At 38.8% G+C, this 24368-nt stretch overlaps 1 long non-coding RNA gene across 1 annotated transcript in view; it reads left to right on the forward strand.

Annotated features, from left to right (window-relative positions):
- LOC310889886 overlaps nt 1-24368 on the forward strand; it is an 85408-nt gene that overhangs the window by 52715 nt on the left and 8325 nt on the right. The window contains exon 3 of the long non-coding RNA XR_014576870.1: nt 15605-15784. This is a non-coding gene — a long non-coding RNA (uncharacterized lncRNA). The remainder of the gene's footprint in view (nt 1-15604; nt 15785-24368) is intronic.

Genomic DNA, 24368 nt, shown 5'->3' on the forward strand with positions numbered 1-24368 from the left:
GCCCAGTACTCCATGTGTGGCTTCATCAGTGCTGAGTAGAGGGGAAGGATCACCTCCCTCGACCTGCTAGGAATACTTTGTCTAAGGCAGCCAAGAGCACCTTTAGCTTTCTTAATGGCAAGGGCACATTACTGACTCATGCTCTGCTTGGTGTCTACCAGAACCACCAGGATCTTTTCTGCAGTGCTGCTTTCCAGCTGAGTGGCCCGCAGCATGTGCTGGTGCCTGTCATTGTTCTTTCCCAGGAGCAGGACTTCACACGTTCCCTTGTTGAACTTTATGAGTTTCATCAGCTCATTTCTCTAACCTGCTCAGGTCCCACTGAATGGCAGCATGACCCTCTGGTGTATCAGTCATCCCCCCTAGCTTTGAGTCATCTGCAAAATTGCTTGCATGCAAGCACGACAAAAACAGAGAGGGAGAAAGACAGAAAGAGTAAACAAGAAAGTAAGTGGAGAAACAAGATATTGCTAAAATCACAGAGATATAAATTGGTTCAGCAGCTTGGTGGGCATTTAGATGTCAAACAAACTTTGAGCATGTTTCATTGAAACACTGAAGACACCTGACTTCCAAATACCTGAAGCAGAAAAGCTAGCTGTTGCCATATGGGTTTCAAGGAAAGATCCTAGCAGTTTCTACTTGGTAAGAAAAACACTATTTACTGCATTTAAGCATCAGGATGGATACAAAGATGGCTGAGGATGCATTATAGTATCCTTGTCAGGAGGAATGCCAGTACCATTATAAAAAAAGATATTAACAGTATTAACAGGAGTAACATGGAATAATGATCTGATTTATGATCCTCTGGAATAAGAACACAGAGACAATATGGCAGAAATACTGGCATGTTTCACTCATAGTCTTATTGGTCTTCTAAAGACTGTAAATTCATTACAATATATATTAAAACATTAACATTACATTATATGCAACATTTTCATAAGGAGTCCTATGGACTATGTTTTGAACTCTAAACACTACAAGAAGGCTCTACATAAAGATTCTAGGTGATATATCCATATACAAGAAGCATTATATTGGTGAATTGTCCCAAACTATCTCTTAATTACCTCAAATATGTGTGAATCTTTAGGGTGACTACTGAAGAAACCAAGAGTGGAAGCATGGTTAGACGTTGACATCTTTCAGCCATCACCTGTACTAAGTCATGTATTCTTTGAGTGTATGCATGTGGTATTATATGAATAAAGGGGAATATGTAGCTACTTTATTAGCAATAGGACAGATGTTAATAGTCACTTTTCACAGTTACTAGTGTGAGTGTGAAATATATCTAAGGTGAAAAAGAAAGTTTTGCTTTAACTTTCACATTGCAGAGTTTACTTAAAGGCAGCCATATCTACATTTCAAGTAGAAGGTGACCATAAGCTAGTAGAAAGCATTTTCAAAAGCTACTGCTAGTAGCCTGAAATGCTGTTGCTACACATTACCCTTTACATTAATTTTTAAAAAAAAAAAGTACAAGAGGATTTTCCTGCCTCAAAATTATGCTGCATACAAAGTATGTAATCTGCAGAGGAAGGTGGGCTTTTATTCAGAAAGAAGCATACAAAAATATAGAAATAAGCTAAATGTCAGCCAACTCAGGTTGTGCACTAATTTCAAATCTCCAGGGCTAGCAAGAATGTGTTTGCAATCTGCTCAGGATGTAGACTGAAAGTGACAAACAAGGTAAAAAAAAAAAATAAATAAATAAGAAAGGAAGGCTGTAGACCAGCTGGACACCTCCAACATCCTAGAAAAACTCATACTCTTTCCATGATTAGAGAATATGAGACACATCCTGTCTAACAGATCCTTATGGTTGTTTATAACAAAACAAAAGAAAAATTCTGAAACTGAAAGCTGCATCCAGAAAATAAAATTTTCCGTCTATTGACTAAACATGACACTGCATGTTTTCTTTCTTTCTTTCTTTTTCTTTCTTTCTTTCTTTCTTTCTTTCTTTCTTTTTTTTCTTTCTTTCTTTTTCTTTCTTTCTTTCTTTCTTTCTTTCTTTCTTTCTTTGTCTTTCTTTCTTTTTCTTTCTTTCTTTCTTTCTTTCTTTCTTTCTTTCTTTCTTTCTTTCTTTCTTTCTTTCTTTCTTTCTTTCTTTCTTTCTCTTTCTTTCTTTTTCTTTCTTTCCTTCCTTCCTTCCTTCCTTCCTTCCTTCCTTCCTTCCTTCCTTCCTTCCTTCCTTCCTTCCTTCCTTCCTTTCTTTTTCTGGAGAAAAGTAGAAAAGGATGAGTTTCTTTGCTAGACTTCACTTTCCAAAAAAAAATATTGTTTTGCTCACTTCATGGGAGATAAATGGAGATCTAAATAACTTCACAAAAAGGCAGTGAAGTGTTTGAAAAAGTTTGGTATTGTATACTGTGTCTTTTCAGGCAGGGGGACCCAATATACCTGTAAAAAATTTATGCAATATATTTTGTCAATGTGTGAATTGTATTTCTTTCTCATGGGAAGGTGAGTACTGAATTTGCTATTGCACTATTGTGCTGAATGGTAGAAACTGCAGATCATACTACTATGACACAAAGAGAAAAGCAGAGGTACACTTGAATGTATTGAGCTTACTTCATATATTTGCCATATGTTGTTGCTGCTCTGCAGTTACAATTTTTTTAAAAAATATTAGAAACGTGCTTACCCTTTCTACGTAGCTATGCAAGAAAAACAGAATTCAGCTGTGTCACTGCATCATGATGACACACCAGTCCAACTGTAAAGCTGAGCTAGCCGTTAAAATCACTAATGCTATTAAGGAATATGCAAAATGGAAAGAAATGCCAGTCATACCTGAGTTAAGTTAGGGTTCCACAGAAGGTCTTATTGTGGCCTGTTGTAACACTTAAATGCAGTCTGTGGTCCCCACATTATCACAGTTGAAATGATGAAAGAAATAATATAAAAAATAATGAATTGGTCAAGAATTGAAGCCCACAACAACTAATTTAGCCTCTGAGGGCTAAAAATTTGATAGTTTAAAGATCAAATTCTGTATGTTGAGTAATATCAAATTACATGTATCAAATAAGCACCTCTTACATTCAGTCACTCTGGGTGGATGAATTTTATAAAAATATACACCAGGAAAAAAAAAAAACACAGAAGTGGAGCATGGTGTAATGTACATCTGCTGAAATTTGGTTAGTGGGACAAAAGAAGAACGTGATCAAGAAGTTGGTAAATAATCTGAGATCAGACCTTCAAAACACCATATCATGAGATCAGTCAGCATTAGGAAAATTGCTTTTTGCTAAAAGAAACATATTCCCCAATTTACAGGCATAAGTTATCTACAGGGTATAAATGAGACACTAGGCACTGTAACACATGAAAGAACAATCCATTTAAAACACAAAAGGAAAACAAATTTGTTTCCAAGTGAATTAAGATGTATCTAATAAAATTAAAATAAAAACTAAATACAATCATAGAATTTGAAGTATACCTGTAATTTATGATAATCATATTTAAGTTTGCTGTCTTTTGTAAATATGACAGAAGAATGTATGAGAGGACTAACCAGTTTTCAGTGGAGCTAAATATAAAATCTGGAATGCAAATCAGGCTCAACCGAACTAGCTAGAGTTACCAAGACAAAGGGATAAACGCTTCTGTGTTACATAGCCTGTGCCTGCACCTGCTTTTAGTGCTTGAACATTGAGTAAGAAATCTTTTTGCAGCAGGTCATGGTTTAATGATCACTTGAAATTTTCACTTTCTATTGAAAAGCTAAATTAAGAGCCTAAATATTTCATTGAATAGAAAATTAGATCTTTTGAACCATTTATTACTCTATAACAGACAAGGGAGGTGAATACAGTGACAGAATGTGATTTTGCAAAATATAATTTAGCACTGAACATTTTCCAAGTGTCTGATAAGATATGTTTACTTTATGTATCTTGAGGTTTCTAATCCTTCTACCAGGACCTTCTAGAGGAGATACACTGAATAATCTCCCTTCTCTTCACCTGTATAACATATTTAATAAGCATGTTAATTTTAAAATAAATAAGGTATTTCAGCATACTTATTAATCTACTGCTTTTAGAATGGCTCAAAACACACAGTTGACAGTATACCCAAGCAAATAACAGTCTCTCACTAAAAACTTTCTTCTGTATGTTGTAAACAACTGCTAAGAAAAGCACAAGCCTGAGGGTCCTATAAGCCAAATCCTTTTTTTTTTTTTTTTTTAATAAAATTATGTATGTCACCATTGGCAATGTATCCCAACTAGCTGTATTTCACCCCAAAACACAAGACAAAGTATACGTGTTCACTAGATGAAGTCTGACACTGTGAACATCTCTTGTGATAGTTCTTCATATAGGGGACATCATTTTACGCATCGGTGACATACATGTCTTCAAGTATGTAAGTGTTCACAGATGTTGAAAATCATCTCAAACAGAAATTGAATTGTGGTGTATCACAGGGAGGATTCTGTCATTGTACTAGGTGACACTCTAAACTCTTTCTCCTAATTTCTTCTAAACTTCTTTGATCTCTTTAGACTTAAATTAGAGAGCATGTTTGGGAAATGGCTTGTTTGGTTGTTTTGCCCATTACAAAGCAATTACTTAGCAACTTGGGTAGAGAGCTATTCTTTCAATAGTTTTCTGTTGTTTGAGGGTTGGGCAGATGACAGTCTTTGTGATGAGCATGAACTACTATGTCTGTGATAGGAACAATATCATTCAGTTAAACAAATTCTTCAAAGAATTGGTTTTAGATGATATTTCAGAAAGGCTGCCTTTAACGGAAGAATCATCACTTAGATCCACCAAGAAAACTTCTGCACAAGTTCCTTGTCATATTTTACTTCGTGTAAGACATTTTCCTGAAGATGACCCTGGCTTATGCTGATATCTCCTGATGATCATCATCAACAACTTGCCTGGAAATATTTTGTATAAAGATAACAAATCTTTGCTTTTACTTAAAGTTATAAAGTATGCACTGTTCTGAAAACTATTTATACTCTTATTGTCATGTGTTTTATATCTCTCTTCATAAAGACTTGCATATTTCCATCAGTTTTAACATGCTGAGTACTCCACATTGGAATTCAAACACATAAATGACCAGGAATCAGAGTTTTCCAAGAGGAGCTTTTACTGTAAAATTGTTTTTAAATGTCAAGATCATACTCAATTTAGTATACCAAATTCATTCTGCAATGTCTATCGTGGAATGAGATCTAGCCATCTACCTTCATATGCCAGCTATTTTTATTCGTCTCTTACTCATCTTCATTTCTCATTGGGAGTGGAGCAACATAAAAGCTTTCTGTCCTCTAGCATACCTGGACTTCATTGAATAAGCTGACTTACCTGTGTCATCTGATGGTGGATGGGGGGAAAAGAACGTCTGAGCACTTCACGTCTAAAAACCAATACAGTTCCAGTGAATAATTACATTTAGAAGAGAAATTTCTAAGTGCAGGCCAGAAACACTTCACTTTTTTGCTTACTTGTTACATAGCAAGTACACAAACACCTTGTAACAAGAAATGTTGACCATTAGTATCAAATTTTAATTTATGGTTATGACTCCAAAATTTCTGGATATTTGCTATTTGTTTCCATTTTATGATGATACATTTTCATTTTGATGTGCATACATTTTTTAATTACTGTTTGTTGGGGCTACACAAAAATGAAGCTATAATGCATAAATGAGTGTAAATTTGCATGAGATAATCATGCCTCTTCAATATTGCAAAATTTGAGTTACAGCTAAATTGTTCCCATCCTTTATGGGGCTGAATAGTCATCTCATGACATTTAAATTAAATTATATTGCTATTATAAAGTGTGTGTCATGTGGGATAATTGCTGTATGTTTTATCAAAGTTCAAAAGAGTTTGCTAAAGCAAAAGCTGAGACTTTTAATATTGTGCCTAGGAAAATGGCAGGTAACTTTAACACCGTTTTTATGTTTGGTCCCCTGAGTAAGGGGTAAGTAAGGAGTATTTTTAACATATTAAATTCAGGTATCTGTTGAAGATTAGAAACTTCCAAAATATCAGCGACCCTACTTCAGCTCTAACCAGTCATATGCTTCCCTTGTAAGAAACAAACTAAACATCAAAAAGCAACCAAACCAACCACCACCACCACCACCAAAAAAAAAAAAAAAAAAAAAAAGAGGACCCAAGCTGCCTAATTTTCCTGAATCGAAATGACATTCAAACACGACTGCCTGTTTTCTAACACCTAATATTCCAAGACATCTAAAATCAATCAGTGTCCATGCTCACTCTAGGATGGCCTGTTGCTCAAGCTGAGAAATATTACACCAATTAGGTGGATACCTAACTCTTGCTTGAACTGCTGGGGAGAAAGAACAGGGTGGCAAAAAAACCTTTAAAGTTACCTTACCTGTTGAATGTATTCAAGACAATCCATTACATACAGGCTTCTGAGCACTGAGTACAGCAGTCCTCACTATTTTCATAGCTGGAGGAGGAGGAGGATGGTTTCTGCTGGTTTTGTATAATAATCTAGATAGAGTGCTCAGGTAGGAAGCCTCAGTGACTGGAGAGGTTAAGGAAGGAATGGGCCTCTAAATCTCTGAATTTCTTCAGTGCTTTAAACAGCAGCCACTAGGCTGGACAAGTAAAGCCATTTTCAACTTCTCCCATTAAAGCCAAAGCACTCACAGAAAAGCATTGAAGAATCAGAGGTACCGATGAAAAATAAGCAAGGATTCCTGACTCTTTGACCTTTAGATGGGTAGACCTCAAGTACTAGACTTCTGGGATCTGACCCTTAGTGCTACTGCTATTTGCTGATGATTATGCTACAGATAAATAAATAAATAAATAAATAAATAAATAAATAAATCCCTAGAACAGGAACCAGCATCTTTGTTACAGTTTTCACTGGGCCACAGTGTTAGATTCCTTGTGCTTATTGCCTTTTCTCTAAGTGGTGGTTTTACCCAGGTGGGCAGCTAAACTCCGCCACAACTGCTTGTTCAATCGCCCTGTCAGAGGAAGAGAGGGAGAAGAAAGAACGCTGGAATAAAAGAAACAAACAAACAAACAAAACCAACAACAATAACAACAACAACAAAAAACTCGTGCATTGAGAAAATGTAATTTAATTAAAGGAAAAAGGAAGAGGGAAAAACAAAGCAAAGGCCACATGGAAGCACAGAGACAGCGAAAAAAAAATTATTCTCTACTTCCCAGCAACAAGCAATGTTTGGCCATGTCCCAGGAAGTAGGTCTTCAATACACGTAGCAGTTGTTTGGGAGGACAGACGACTTCATAATGAGAGCCCCCCCCACTCCTTCCCCTTCCCCTCCTTCTATTGCTGAATGTGGACACCATATGGCATGGTATATATGGAAATATCCCTTTGGTTGGTTTAGGTCAGCCACCCTGGCAATGTCCTCACCCTATGTCTTGCCCTCCACCAGCCTGCTGGCTTTGGGGAGGAGGGGTTTTGGACAGTCTTGATGCTGTGCAAGTATTGCTCAGCAATAGACACGACACAGGTGTGGTATCAGTGCTGTTCTAGTTACAAGTGCAGAGCGCAGCATTATATGGGCTGCTGCAGGGAAAGTTTATTCCATCCCATCCAGCCCCAGTACACACCATCTTCCATACTAAGCCTGAAGAGACTCTCTGCAGAGAGTGAATTTAGCCAGCTTCACCTTTCCCAACTTCCTCCCAATGTCAGTTTCATTAACCTTCATGCGTATTGGCCAGGAATTAGCTCAGTTTTAAAAGTTATGTTTGAGAGAATTATGTTTAGCTAAAGCAGAATGAACCATTTATTGGTGTGTGAGAGAACAGAGAAAAAAGACATGAATCAAAAAGATTATAAATTCCTACTATCTCTAAATGAGTAGTGTGAAAAGAAAGCATTTCCAGATTGGAATTAACCTTGAATTAACAGAATCTCACCTTGGAGATTTCATCTTTGCCTTCAGGAAAATGTTGTGTTCTCTCCTGGCTTCAATGACAATAGGCTTTCCGTGCTGAATTTTAGCATACACACATTCCCCCCAAAATTATCTGTATGCTCAAACACATCCAGTCTGGGGTCTCAAGAAAAAATTCGTCTCTGTGTGGAAACTTACTGGCAATTTAGTGTCAAACTTCACAATAGCATACTTACATGCTACCATCAACAAAGTTCACATTTTATCAAACATAAAATGTAGCCATGTTTTAAAATATGACTATCTTTTCCTGCTAAAAATACATGAAGTGAAGCAATAATGTTTTGTTTCCCAAATACCCAAATTTACAGCAAGATTGGATAATCTATAACAGTAAAGGGCAATGTGATGCCTTACTGCATCGAGCCATTTCAGGGAGATACTGTATCTTGTCAGGCATCCTATGGTCCTGAACTCTCTGTAATGTGCAGAGCAGCACGGTGCAGTAAGCTTCTCTTCAACTCCTGGGTAGCTCTGCCTGCTACCAGGGAAAAGGAATGGCCCCCTTATAATCCTGCCTCTTTCTGTGTTTTATCACCCAAGGAGTGCTAGAAGGAGTTTTGATAGGAGTACTAATAGTCCTTTTTACATGAAACTTATGAATATATTTCTCCCTACTGAAACCACGTTGACTGGTGATAAAACCAGTTATAATCTAGCCATTAATTTTTGCATTCTCTCTCTCTCTGGGCAAGGCTAGGCATTTCAGTTGGTATATGCCTTTGATGTTACGATTTCGTTTTTCATCTGACTTAGTAGCTTTGACTAATTCTGTTAAGGACAATTGTCCCAGGAAAAAGAAATACTATTACATAAAATGTTATGGTTTCTCCCTGAACAATGCTAATAAGTTCACACTGGCTCTGTAAGTCTAGATCTTTAAACAGACTAATTCCAAGTTCACACCATAGATCTGTTTTCAGATGAAGAGTTCAGGTTTGAAATGAAAGTAGAACTGCAGTGAAATTATAGAAATACAATATTCAGATGAATTCAAGTAATGACATTCACTTCTGTTTGCTTTTGAGTTACGGGCTTACACTTGTGGACCACTAACTTTATTTCTGGCAGTGCACAAAGAGTTCAAAAACTGAGCAGAAAGGAGGTGGAAAGTGAATTTATTAAGAAATTTTGTAAGCTTTAGAGTTAGTATTTTCTGTCTTAATATCAAATAAGATAACACCATTTTCAACAGCATTATATTAAAGTTACATTAGAACAATGAATTCTAAAATGTCATAGAATAATAGAATCATTGACTGGTTTGTGTTGGAAGGCATCTTAAAGACCATCTAGTTCCAACCCCCCTGCCATGGACAACGACACCTCCCAGTAGACCAGGTTGCTCAAAGCCCCATGCAACCTGGTCTTGGACATTTCCAGGGATGGGGTATCCACAGCTTCTCTGGGCAACTTGGTCCACTGTCTCACCACCGTCGAAGTAAAGAATTTCTTCTGAATATCTTATCTAAATGGTTTTAAACCAGCACTCCTTGTCCTATCACTACACTCTCTGACAAAGGGTTCCTCCACAGCTTTCCTGTAGACCCTCTTTACGTACTGGAAGGCTGCTATAAGGTCTCCCTGGAGCCTTCTCTTTTCCATGATGAACAACCTAAGCTCCCTCAACCTGTCCACAGGAGAGATGCTTCAGCCCTCAGATCATCCTCATGGCCCTCCTCTGGACTCTCTCCAACAGGTCCATGTCATTCTTGTGCTGGGCGCCCCTTAATGCAGTGTTCCAGGTGGGGTCTCATGAGAGCAGAGTAGAAGGGGAGAATCATTTCCCTCTCACTGCTGGCCATGCTTCTCTTGATGCCACCCAGGGTAAGGTTGGCTTTCTGGGCTGCAAGCACACATTGCAGGCTCATGTTCAGTTTCTCATCAATGAACACCTCCAGGTCTTTCTCCTCCAGGCTGCTCTCAATCCATTGTCTTCAAAGCCTGTATTTCTGCTTGGATTTGCCTCAACTCACGTACAGGACCTTGCACTTGGTCTTGTCAAATGGCATAAGTTTCACACAGGCCCACTTCTCAAGCCTGTCCAGGTCCCTCTGGATGGCATCCCTTCCCTACAGTGTGTTGACTGCACCACACAGCTTGGTGTCATTGGCAAACTTGCTGAGGGTGCACTCAATCCCAATGTCCATGTCACCAACAAAGACGATAAACAGCACAGGTTGCAATGCTGACCCCTTAGGAACACCACCCGTTACTACACCACCCACTTGGACATCGAACCATTGACTGCAACACTTTCAGTGCAACCATCGAGCCAATTGCTTACCCACCGAGTGGTCCATCTGCCAAATCCATGCCTCTCCAATTTAGAGACAATGATAGCATGCAGGACAGTGTCAAGTTCTTTGCACAGAACTGGTGGTATTATTATTTATTCTTATTATTATATCTTTTATTTTTTAATTTGTTTGTTTTGTTTTTGAAACTCCTGTAGAAAACCTACAGAAAGGATTATGTATCAACAGACGTCCTCTATATTACAAGGAAAAAAGATCAGAAAAGCAAAATATCCTTAATGCTCAATTTTAACTTGTATACAAAAATGGAATGAAATTGAATTGTAAAGTGTTAGTGGTTTACTTTAAATGTAAACAATAAATTAATTTTGACTTTGCAAAGCAAAGATGAACTGAAGCACTCAAAATCACTAGCCTACAGACAGTGCTTGATTTCATGTGGGTGATGATAGCATCTGATTTCAGTATTGGCAATGGTGTACTGACTCAGGTGTAAAGTTGTTGTGACACAGCCTTTCTTGGGTCTATATTTCCTCAGGGCACAAACTCCAGAAGGGAGCTAGTATAGGTTGAAAATGATACATCACCTTGGAGCTGAATCCAGTGTTTTTCTATGGCCAAGTTATGAAGCCTAGCTTTCAGGATAAAACTGCTCTTGTCTGGAAGCAATCTCTTAAATTGAGTACTGCTCTTACTGGGTGGATGCCAGGGAAGTAAATGAAACCTACAAATACAGCCATGATAGAGCACATCTGGTCTCTCAAACATCAAAGATGACATAAAATTCATATAAGATCTGTCTACTGTAATACTGTAATACTTTCTAATTAGGTACTTTTTTTTTTTTTTTTTTTTTTCCCCACTGTGAGGTTTCGTGAATTTCTGTATGGTATCAGTGCTGGGAAAATTCAGCTATCCTCTGCCAAGTTTCTTCTGGATGAGTCCACTACATTAAATTAGAAAGCTTTCATAAGGATATACTAAAATTACTTTTTGCTAATACATTTTTAAAGTCTTGCTGCATCAGTAGCTTTTCTATCTAATGCTAATGAGAGATGACGAATAATTGCTAATACAACTGCCAATTGAAGTCAGCTTGGTAATTTGATTGGTAAAATTAGCATTAATATAGTGTGATTAAATATGGCTAGTATAATACAAAGGATTTCCTATCAGGAATGCATGTTACTATTAGTCTCTTCCAGTGTTTCAGCTAAAATATAGCTGCAGTGAAGTTTCCATACCTCTTTACTCCCACTCCTGGGGGCATTCTAGATATTAAAGTAGAACCAATTCTGACACGATTCACATGGTGTGCATGTGTTCATATGCACATGGTTCAAATGGTCAAACATTCACATGGTCAAACTTATTTCTTTGGTATTTTTCCTGGATACCTGAACGAACATATTGTTACCCTTAGACAACTCTCTCAGATATATGGTCTGATTTTTGGGTGGTCCTGTGTGGAGCCAGGAGAGGGACTTGATGATCCATGTGGGTCCCTTCCAACTCAGGCTATCTTATTATTCTGGAAACTTACCTGTGACATCAAGACTACAATTCTGCTGTCTATAGAAGAGGTTACATAGAATTTATACTGTCTCACACCAAAGACTTCTGGAGCTAAGGCAGAACTTAAACTCAGCTTTATCCTAAGGAGCCAACAGTCCAGGCTTTGGACTCCCTATTGCATTGAGGGGCAGTATGTATGCGATTGAACAACAGTTTTATTTATTTTTCAGACACAATAAAGCTATAGTGTATATGATAGATAGTACCTAAAGCATTTAAGACTGTTTGTTTCACATAAAGCTAAAAAATTCTTTATCCTGAGAGATTTTAACAGAAGAATATTATAGTGCTGGTTGTTATTAAAAGAAACACTGCTGATCCATTATTTATAAAGAGGCTTTGTATAATAAACACAAATACATAGTTCTTTTTTTTTTTTTTTGGCAACTAAATGATTATATATTAGCTACAGGGCATTCTGCTTATTTTCATCAACATTTTGACAGCATGACAATCATTCTCCTACAGTTACTGCTGGGGAAAAGTATTTAACACCCTTCTGTTTTTTTTATTAAAAAAAAAAAAAAGATTTATTTTCTTTATCATATGTAAATAAAAAAATGCTAGTTATCTGAGGAGATGGTTAAGGGTCAGGAAAAACTACATTCTTCTGTCTTTCTTCTTCATGAGCTAACAGTAGGAGAAATATTCCCATTCTTTTTCTGTTTTCAGGTTTGAGACACTGCAACTCTTTTTATTTTGTCTCTCTTTTTATGAAGTTAGTACTTTCAGAACTTGCTAAAAGGAGTCTACTGAAAAATGCAGTCCTTTACACAGTGGTAGTAGCACAGGCACTGATAGTATGAACTCCACAACTTCTTCTGCCAAGACGTCTAAATTCAGACCATTATTCAGTGGGACAGGACATATTTGTCTTCATGCCCTTATCAGTAGGACAAATTCAGAAATCAATCACTACAAAGCCTTTAGTCATGTTTTAGCATATTGTTTATGTCTCATTTCTGTGGAGAATGTAGTTCCCTTCAAATTTTTGTACTACAGGTTGACAGCCTACCTACCTTAACTGAAAATTATTTGATGTCAAGTATGTCAAAATCAGGTCTTTTCAGAAATAAGTCCCACTATGTGGCATTTGGTACTTGCACATTTACAGGGAATGGCTGTTTAAGTCTTCTGCAGTGATCTTTGGCTTGTCTGGAGAGTTCCTTGAGTGGTCTTTTATCTGCACCGTTACTGCAGCTGCAAATTTTATTTTACTTTTGGATCCTGATGTTGTCCAGTAAGCACTAATTGCTGAGGTATACAGCAGAGGCCTGTCTCTTCCAGTGTGCATTAATTGCTCAGAATTAGGTGACACAACCTCGAGAGGGGTGTAACAACCAAGTTCCGACTGAACTCTTGAAGTGACAATGACTTTCCAGGAAAGCTGACTGCCAGTATTGCAAATATAACAGTCCTTAAACACTCTGATGTTTGAGAAAACAGTTCTGTTGTACTCGTATATTAAGGTTTTAAAAATAAATGTTGCTATCCCTGTTTTGGCATTGTCAATGCTTTTCATACGAGTGTTGTGGTCTTTAAGTAGAATAATCTCTAGCTGATCTGTTGAACTGTTTTTCTGTATTTCCGGGGTGGGGGTGGGGTTCTGCTTGAGCAGAGAGATATTTTTACTTAAGATGTGACAAACATAGTAAGTAGATGAATGTTAGTTCAAGCTATCATCTTTAATTAGGGCTTCAAGACTAAATGGAATAAAAAATTTTCACTCTGGAAATAAGCACTCATGATCAATGAAGAGCTACCTTATTTAAATAATTTAAACAGAGATCAATTTTAATCAAAGTTGATATTGAGTATTACATATGAATATGCCTACTTATTTTCTTTAAATTTTGATGTTACTTTGTAAATGAGCAACTCCCTTGCCCAGAGATATGTGGCATCTGGCTGGCAATATTCCTTCAGGGATGAAAATGTGAATGAATATCTACATAAAGCTAGCTGCATGACTAGTACTCTCCATGCAGTTGAGGAGGAATCTGTTTTTCTGCTTGTCAAGGTATATACTCCATTGAGTTTTAAATATCTTCTGATTCCAGATGTATATTTGATATTTGTCTAGCTTATTAAGTACAACAATATATATGTTTTAAAAAGAATAAATATTATTCACAATAAACTATAAAAGCTTCATGTGTGCTTTAAGTTTCTGTGAAGAAAAAGTTTTAATCGCAGATATATCTATATGCAAAACTGAAACAGCTCATATAAATATGTACTAGGACTTTTCCAGAGATTTGCATTGATATGCAGACATTTACATATCCTGAAACACTTGAGACCAGAGAATAAATGCAAAACTCTTTGGCAGGTTTATGCAATAATGCAATAAAAATGCAGAAAGATGCAGAAACACATACAATACTTTTACTGGTTTCACTGACAATACTAGCCAAAACGATGAAAAATTTTCTGATATACTGACTCATGCCAGATCATACACATAAGATTAAAGTTGTAAAATTCTTGGGATCAAAATTTTTCAATTTTATTTTATTTTATTTATTTTTTTATCTGTAGTGGTTCCAGTCCATGAATTCTGACTATGGTAATAAAAAAAGAAGAAACCTGAGCTTAATTGTTCAGATGGATGTGTACCTCACTGCCGTCCCTGGGCAGGAGAGGGTTCCAAAACACACTGCAGACACCATGTTTCATTGTGTGTGTGTTTTTTTTTTTTTTTTTTTAACTTTCATGCATTCTCATGTCATGTTCTAGTTCACTTTCTGAAAAGATAATACCCTGAATGTGTGACAAATTTTGAAATCTAGTGAAGTAGGTCATAGATATGAATATTCAGGTGAGAACTCAGTTTCACCTCAGTACTGCGCCTGGAAACAAAGGAAAAATATAACTAAAAAAGTTAAAGGGTTGTGCCATACATTCTTTTCTAGTTCACAGAAGAGTAGCTTTCATGAAAAGACACACTTCTTTGCATGTCTCAGATTTTCTTTCTCAGTTTACCATTTTAAAAACTTAAGATTTTTTTATTTTTCATCTGTTTTCATTTCATTATAAGATTTTCATCATGTCAAGCATTCTCTAAAAATGAGTGGGGATTATACTTTCTCAGCCAATTACTGCTGCTCCCAAGGAGGCTGCTACATTTGTACTAAATAGTGGCAGGTTCTCCTCATCTCTGTGTTAATCTAGTCTGTTGTCTAGTCTGTCCCATGCTGTGCTAACACAGGGAGCAGATGAAATACTTGCTTGTTGCAATGAGACTTAAGAGATGGGAGTCTGCAGTACAAGGGTACAGAGGTAAAATACTGATTTGCTAGGAATGGAAGCCGAAAAATTGGAGTGTCCTTCAGGTTCCTGAAGTTTCAACACAAGAAAAGCAAAGACTTTTCTTTTTAGGAAAAATTATTTATCCAGAAACAGATATAGCACAACCTCCTCCCCCCAACTCCTCCCCCATATATTTCAATATATTTTATACTGGGAAAGCCTCACAATCCTTAAGTGCTTATCATGTCAAACATATTTATCGTGACTATAACACCATTTTTATTGTATTCAGAATATTCTTGCTTAGAGTTTCTTAACCCTGATGGTGTTAGGCTAATGACAAAATTATTTTAACAATTCCTCATTTCTAAAGCAGTAAAATTATAAACAGTAGTGCTGTTTTGAAATAATCAGGTGCTCAAAGGTATCCAGAAAAATAAATGAGCCATGCCTGCCACACAACTCTGTATTCAGTAGCAAACACAAAAAAACCCTGTCTGTTTATCAGTCCTGAAAATTAGGATTTACCATTGTGTTTCAGCCAAAAACAGTGGATAGCAGACCTGAATGTTCGGAAGAGTGCAACAAAGCTGGTAAACGGGCTGGAAATCATGTCCTACAAGGAGAAGCTGAGGGCACTTGGATTGACTGATCTGGAGAAAAGGAGGATGAGATGTAACCTCAGGGCTCTCTGCAACTTCCTGAGGAGGGAAGTGGAGAGGTAGGTGCTGATCTCTGCTCCTGGTAACTGATGACAGGATTCATGGGAAAGGCACAAAGCTGTGCCAGGGGAGGTTCAGACTGGACATTAGGGAAAACTTCTTTACCATGAGGGTGGTCAAACATTGGAACAGGCTTCCTAGTGATGTGGCTTATGCCCCATGTTCAAGAGGCATTTGGATAATGCCCTCAATAACTTGCTTTAACTTTTTGTTAGCCCTAAAGTAGTCAGGCTGTTGGACTCAATGATCTTTGAAATTCCTATCCAACTGAACTATTCTATTCTATATGATGAAATTGGCTTGAGGTTAATACTCAGGGATTAAAACTTCACGTTAATCTAAAATGTTTTTCTCACAAAGCAGAAGAAATATTTGTCCATGAATGAAAATTGCAAATTATGGTCTTAACTTTATAAGAAAATTATCACAATACTAGTATAATTTCAGATATCAAAATCTGTCCTGCTACTAGTAATTAAAAGCAGGAAACACCCTCCTTCAAACATGGACACAGATGAGCAAGGTCATTCCAAAACCAAAACCCACACATTTTAAAAATTCAATGAAGAAAGCCCTTATAAAATGAAGCCAGCAGGAAACCAAAAAAACAACAACAACAACAACAAAAAAACACCGGGTTAAAGGTAAGGAAAGCATGCCTTTTCCTATTTGATTTAGACAGTGTGGGATTTTCACTGCTGGGCAGAGGTCCCCCATCTAATTTGCACTTGTATGACTTTAGCTGGAGCTTGAAATAGAGACGAGAGAGCAAAAAGACAGTCACTCACTTGCTAACCTCTTACTTTCTGAGTGATTGAGACTTAATAGGAATGTTCTCTGCGACTTGTGATAGCCAGGAGCTCTCATGCACATTCTCCATGCACTTAGGTGCACAGTAGGAAGTTTTGCACATCTGACAAGGTACAAAGAATCAATTTACAGTGAAAGGAAACATCAGATATTGGCACTTAAACACCACACAAGTAGATAACTTGGAAATACCTCAGATGAATTAGAAAGATCTAATGCTTATAAAAAATGATGGAAAGAATGCAACTTCAAACATAGTGTGCTTTTGATTTTGATTGGCATTTGAGCAAACATGCATATATTAGAATGAGATTTAAAAATATCCTTATATGTTTCCTTCACTGCTGTATGTATGTATTTAAAAAGAGCTGATTAATTATTAGCCAGAAAAATATTAGTCAGACAAAATATAAGATTTTGACAAAAAAGCTAAAGCTTTCTGTATTCCAGAATTTTGAAATTTATGTTTCCATTTTCTTTTTTTTTCTTGTGTTACTCTCCACAACATGAAAAATGTCCACGTTTTCCTTGTTTTGTTTTGTTCTGTTTTTGTGTTTCATAACTTTTTTTTTTTGCTATCTATGTAATGTTTCCTCAGTACTTTGAAATCTTACAAAAAATAATTCCAAGAACTTAAAATTTGTATAAAATCTTGAATAACTTGAATATATTCTCAGCCAGAGAATATTGTTGACGTGGCACAATAGTCTTTTGTAGTACAGGTCAAAAACTAAGATCCAAAAGTGTTTAGTGATTTGAAATTAATGGCCCTTATTAGGTCAAATATATCCTGACACAACAGGACCAATACAATTCTCTTTAAATTTGATATTAATATTTGTTCTGATTCTAAAGCTGAATTGAGCAATCTTTCTTCCAAAGCCTGTTGCAAAATTGATTGTTTATAAAAGAAAATGATCTATTTATGATACTTTCTCTAAAACCTGGCAATGTACTTTCCCTTTTATAGGAGCAGTTCAGTAATATAATATATAGAGCTGCACTGGGGAGTACACAGTAGAAGTTTATACAGCAGACATCCTTTTATGTGATCCCACTAAAAGCATGGAATATGGCTTACCAAATATCCCTGAAATTGCCTGGATATGAGTAAAATATCATTTCACTGCAGGATAAAGTGTTCCATTTAAAGTGCAAGTGCAGGCTCTAGGGTAATGTTGACAAAGTGAAGTTAAATTAGGAACTAATACCTCTCTCTAGAGGACTGTGAGAATATACCAGTGATCTTAAGAATTGAACCAGTTTCCCCTCATGGCAGAAAGAGTGCATATCAAAGAATTCATTATTTTTACGAAACAATCTCCATGAATCACTTTCATAAAAAATAAACCATAAAATATTGTGATTGATGGCACTGAATAGAGAAAAAAAACAGTTTCCAGATGTCTTTCCTTGCACATTGGAGAGCACAAAACAGACATAATACTTCACTGGGAATACCCTCTGTCTGTCAGGGCTCTCCAGCTGACCAAGAGCTGGAGTAGACTGCACTAGCCTTCAGCCTCTGGCTTAGAGGGAGTAACTACAGGAAGAGTAGGGATATTTGTGGCCAGTGCCCAGAGCTGTGGTTACTCTCTTCCTTCCAAAGTTTAATGGGCAGCATGCAGTGAGGTGAAGTACCCCTTTACGGATGTAAGGAATCTCCAAACAGGAAGCACAATGGCTGAATGAAAGCTGGAGTATTCTTCAATAGAAAGGAAGAATCAGCTGCAACATTTTAAAAAATATTTCACATTTAAGAGTTCTGGTTGAGCAGCAAATTAGTTCAGGTGTCTTCTCAATTATTGCTAATTTATCTTAAGAGTAGCTTCTAGTTTCCTCATGCAGACACCAACCCTTCTCTGGGTTGAATCATAATTGAATCTTTGAATGGTTTAGATTGGAAGGGACCCTGAAGACCATCTAGCTTCAACCCCTCCTGCCATAGGCAGGGACACCTCTCACTAGACCAGGTTGCCCAAAGCCCCATCCAACCTGGTCTTGAACAGAGGGTCCAGCACCTGGGGCACAACAACCCTGGGCAGTGCTACAGGCTGGGAGATGAGTGGTTAGAAAGCTGCCTGGCAGAGAAGGACCTGGGAGTGTTGGTTGATAGTCGGCTGAATATGAGCCAGCAGTGTGCTCAGGTGGCCAAGAAGGCCAACAGCATCCTGGCTTGCATAAGAAACAGCGTGGCCAGAAGGACTAGGGAAGTGCTTGTCCCCCTGTACTCGGCTCTGGTGAGGCTGCACCTTGAGTACTGTGTTCAGTTTTGGGCCCCTCGCTACAAGAAGGACATCGAGGTGCTCGAGCGAGTGCAGAGAAGGGCAACGAAGCTGTGAGGGGTCTGGAGAACAAGTCTTATGAGGAGCGGCTGAGGGAGCTGGGATTGTTCAGCCTGGAGAAGAGAAGGCTCAGGGGCGACCTTATCACACTCTACAGGTACTTTAAAGGAGGCTGTAGCGAAGTGGGGGTTGGTCTATTCTCCCATGTGCCTGGTGACAGGATGACGGGGAATGGGCTAAAGTTGTGCCAGGGGAGGTTTAGGTTGGATATTAGGAAGAAATTCTTTACTGAAAGGGTTGTTAGGCATTGGAATGGACTGCCCAGGGAAGTGGTTCAGTCACCATGCCTGGAGGTCTTTAAAAGACGTTTAGATGTAAAGCTTAGCGATATGGTTTAGTGGAGGACTTGTTAGTGTTAGGTCAGAGGTTGGACTTGGTGATCTTGGAGGTCTCTTCCAACCAAGATGATTCTGTGATTCTGTGACTTGAAGGGATGGGGCATCCACAGCTTCTCTGGGCAAACAGTTCCACTGCCTCACCACCCTCATAGTAAAGAATTTCCTCCTAATATCTAAATCTACCCTCTTTTAGTTTAAAACCCCTTGCCCAATCACTACTCCCTGACGAAAGGTGTGTATAAATTCCTACAGCCATCAACCACATTTCTGTATTTTTTAATTATTTTTTAATTATCTGCATTGGAACATTGGAACTGATATTTTCTTTCAAACTCTTCTGAAAATAAGGGCTGGAGGAGCTATAGGGTGCGGCTACATATTTTTTCAGTACAGCACTGGAGGGAACTCCAGATTCCTCCATTTGTGTTGGACATATACCAGCTGCTAGACTTCGATTTTCTCTACCCAATGTATCATGTGTATTAAAGGCTAATAATTTTAGGGTAAATGCAGAGTCCACTCTGCAAAGCCTTCAACCAAACATTACCATTGGCCCAAACCTGGGTAGACCTCATTTCCCTGAGTGATAAAAGCTGCTTCATATTTATCAGAGGGTGAATGTGTGTCTAGGTGTCAATCTTTGTGGATTGGGTGATATGCTCTAAATTCAAACTCCACTCTGCCTCAAGTTAATTTGGCCACATGATCATGCCTTTAGGCAGAGCTTTTGAATTTATTTTCCTAGATTTTATTTATTTTTGTTTTATCCTCTGAAATGTATTGAGTTGGGGCAGTTGATCATGGATGTTTTCAGATGGAAATGAATATGCAATAAAAAACATCTCTGCAATGTTCATGTTTACACTGATGATTCTGTAGGTTACAAACATATTTGACAGAGGGGTGGGGATGGTGGGGAAGTTCTATCCCTTATCTTACTTTTGTAATCCACCGGCTTATAGACCATTTACTGCCCAGAAACGACGCTTCTGCTCACACACTGTTGCCTGTTATTCTCCAGAAAGATGAGAGCAGCTGTGGTGGCACCACGTTCCTGCAGATAATCCTTCTAAATTAGGGTGCTGAGGTCAGGAGGTCGGTACCACTTTTCTTCATCATTTTGTGAGAATAAGGGCAGCAAGACAGGCTCTGCTTTGGTCACAAACAACACATCAGCAGAGTGCTATTGGTATGCCAGACTAACAGTGCTGGGTCCACTGGCACAGGTGATGGGGCTCAGCCTCCTCACACCGTGTCTCTGTTGGCACAAGGGCCCTTAGGCAAGCTGCTGCACTCAGGCTCCAGCACTTCCAAGGCAGCCTTGTGCGAACTGCTGCGCTCACCCAGAGACCTGAAGATGCCTGGCAGTTTACAGAATACTTCTAAGTTCTGACAGCAATTCTCTGCAATGTGGGAGGAAAAGGGAAACACTGGGGTCATTGTGAAATACTGGGCAAACCAACCAAACTTGGTCCAGAGTTTCAAGCTGATACTGGTCTATTTTAGGCATAACCTAAGTCCTGTTTGCTTTTTTTTTTTTTTTCTCTTTTTTCTTTGAAGTTGGGGTGGTTTTACCCAGCTGGATAGCTGAGTTCCATCAGAGATGCTCTGTCACTCCCCCTCCTCAAAGGAAGAGGGGGAGAAAATACAATGCAGAGGGCTCATGGGTCAAGATAAGGACAGGGAGATCACTCAACAATTATACTCATGAACAAAACAGACTCAGTGCAGGGAGATTAGAGAAATTGATTACCTATTACTAACAAGCTAGAGAAGTGAGAAACAATCAAACATACAAACAACAAAAAAAACCACCTTCCTCCCATCCACCCTGTTCTACCTCCTCCCCTCTAAGCAGTGTAGGGGAACAGGAAATGGGGGCTGTGGTCAGTCTATAGCACTTTGTCTCCGCTGCTCCCTCACGGTCACTCTCTGCCCCTGCTCCACGTGGGGTCCGTCCCACGGGATGCCGTCCTTCCCGAACTGAGCCTGCGGGGGCTGCCCACAGGCATGCTCCCACATGGCTCCATACCATGGGGTCCATCCATCCCCCAGGAGCACACTGCTCCAGCACAGGTCCCCCATGGGTGGGCAGCAGCTCCTCCAGACCCCCTGCTCCTGCGTGGGCTCCTCTCCATGGGCTGCAGCTCCAGCCTGGGGCCTGCTCCTGCGGGGGCTCTCAGGGGGCCGCAGCCTCCCCCAGGCCACATCCACCTGCTCCACCGGGGGCTCCTCCAGGGGGGGGCTGCAGCGTGGAGATCTGCTCCATGTGGGACCCATGGGCTGCAGGGGGACAGCCTGCTCCACCACGGACCTCTCCACAGGCCACAGGAGAGCTGTTGCTGCGTGCCTGGAGCACCTCCTGCCCTCCTGCTGCACTGAGCTTGGGGGCTGCAGGGCTGGTTCTCACTCCTCACTCTCCCAGCTGCTATTGCCTATCATTTTTTTCCCCTTTCTTAAGTCTGCTCTTACAGAGGCATAAACAACCTTACTTATTGGCTTGGCTCTGGCCAGCAGCAAGTCCCTTTGGAGCTGGCTGAAACTGGCTGTTTTCTGCCATGGGGCAGCTTCTGGATTCTTCTCACACAGGTTACACCTGCAGTCCCCCACTACCAAAACCTTACGACACAAACCCAATACAGGAGTGTTTGAAAGCCCAAGCATGAGTGTTTAGAGGTATTGTGTAGGTGTATTTCAGCACTGCTCTTTTGCTAATATTCAGTTTCTCAAGTAATGAATTTTAAGGCATTGTAATGATGGAGAATGGTTACATGAAATTATATGTTTTGTACCTGTCATTTCACCTCTTTCACATTCCTAGTATTCTTTTTCCCTTACTGACATACAAAATGAAAATGCAGTGGTAATTGTCCTGGGGAATATGCATGGTCCAAAGCAAGATTCTTGCAGAAACTATTTTAGTCCAAGAAAAATGTGCTCCAAATGAGACTGGGAGAGTGACGGGGAGGAATGGGGTGGGGGATGCATAGAAGAGACATATAACAACTGATGTCTCCTGAAACAGCTTGTCCATTGTATTTGCCACTCCCATGTATTTACCTCTTCCATTTCCATCTCTCATGTCTCTTAGGTAAAAGATTCATGTAAATGTCTCATTGCTTTGAATCTGTAAAAATCTTCTGGTTTCTGCTCAGTTCTTTCCATTTGCTGACATTTACGCCTTTATTGATCTTTTATCAAATGCTGCAGGTTTACAACTACGTAAAATACAAATGCCATTGTGTATGTCTGGCGAAATAACCATAAAGTAGCTGATCTGGTAATTTACTCAGGATTTCAGGATATTAATTGCAGACATCTGGAACTAGCAGATGCACTAATATAGTAAAGTGGTTGGATGATATTCATGGTTATTTTTGACACTAAAGTTCCTGTGTTGCTTCCTTGCAATAAAAGTGTGGGAACACAGTGACTCCGTCAACTACTAGCCTATGTATTTGAGGGCTTCTATCACAAACTCCTGGCCCTTTGTTAAGCCAAAAGGTGAAAGCCATGTGGCATTACTCTCCAAAAAAATGCAATTGTTTTCAAAAACAATGCAATGTAGGGCAAGTTTAATTGTTAATTTTCAGTGACTCTTATGAGCAGAAAAACACGAAATGAGTCAGAATATACGAGGCTGCCTACTCTAACATTAAACTTCTTAGCATTCAGGTCTCTAAAATTTCCTTCCTCCCCTTTCCCACCCCCCTAGAATAATATATAACAGAAATACATCTAAGAAAAGCAAGTATGAAGTGTCTGTTGAGATTTCTAGTCACATATTGGGGATTTCGTATCCCCTGAAAGTGAAATGTACTCAGCTTTAAGGCGATGTGTGGATTTCATTGCTTTTCTCACATTATTTCTTCTATGTCAAAGGATGTCTGATTTTTAAATTCACAATGAAACAAGCCAGTCATCAGCAGGGTAGAAGTGCAAAGCACTGCTGTTCTTACATCCTGATGCTGTGGAAGCATTCCCTGTTACTTTCCTTGAGGCCACAATGTGGATAGCTTTCCTAAATGCTGTGCCACCTGTGCACAGGCTCAGTTTCCAGCTGTGGAATGTGCCGTGTAGTCCCTGGCTGTGCTACCTGCACTGATGTGAGCAATGCTCTGGAGCATCCTTTTGGTATCTCTCTCAGGCTGGCATCTGGAAGCAGGTAGTAGCAGGAGACCACTGCAGAACACAGTGCAGAGGTTATATAATGTTTGATCTGGAAAGCTACATACCTCAAAAAGGATAATAACAATATTAGAAAGAGCATTTAAAATATGTATCAAGGGATCATTTGTTTTCAGTTACACTTTTTCTTTCTTCGCTTCTTATTGCTCTTCCCAAAACACCTTCTCCTCTAGCAATCACACAGTTAATCTGCCCTCACAGCCATTCCACCCTGTTCACCTCAGAAAAATAGAGAAAGCTGTAGATGGAGGAGCAAACCAGTCAAGTGGTCCCGTTTGTGAGCTGACAGCAGTGCTCAAGGAACTTGCTCTAATGAGTTCTTCAGAGAAAATGGGAAGGAGGATGCAGGGGGGCTCATGCTAGCATCTCCCCAGAAGAACTTTCATCTTCATTATACTTGTGAAATGAGGACAGAGCATAAGACGGTGGTAGTCTCACCCTTCTAGGATATGTTATAGTTGCAGAACCATATTATCTTATCATAAAACAGGAATTGAAAATTCCTTCATACTTGCCAGTGGAATTGCACTCTGTCACCCTGGTGCAGGTCAGAAGCAGGACTATTAAATCTTCAGCCACTGTATTTACACTGTCTATTAAACTAGAATAGCATTTTCGTCTTACTTTAGTTCTTCAGTAACTAGTGCAAATAAGAATTGAAGGGGGAAGGGCTTTTTATTTTATTTTATTTTATTTTATTTTATTTTATTTTATTTTATTTTATTTACCATTTTATTTTATTTTATTTCATTTTATTTCATTTTATTTTATTTTTTCTAAAGCACGCAACACCCCACTCCTCCAGTCCAGATTTCTTCCAGTGCAGGATTTTTATAGGGAAAATTTAGAATGAAACAACAATGCAAAATACTTCTGAAAGTAAAGCCAGTGAGTGGTGAAAA

This window comes from Anser anser, assembly GCF_964211835.1.
Source record: "Anser anser genome assembly, chromosome: Z".
Lineage (NCBI taxonomy): Eukaryota > Metazoa > Chordata > Aves > Anseriformes > Anatidae > Anser > Anser anser.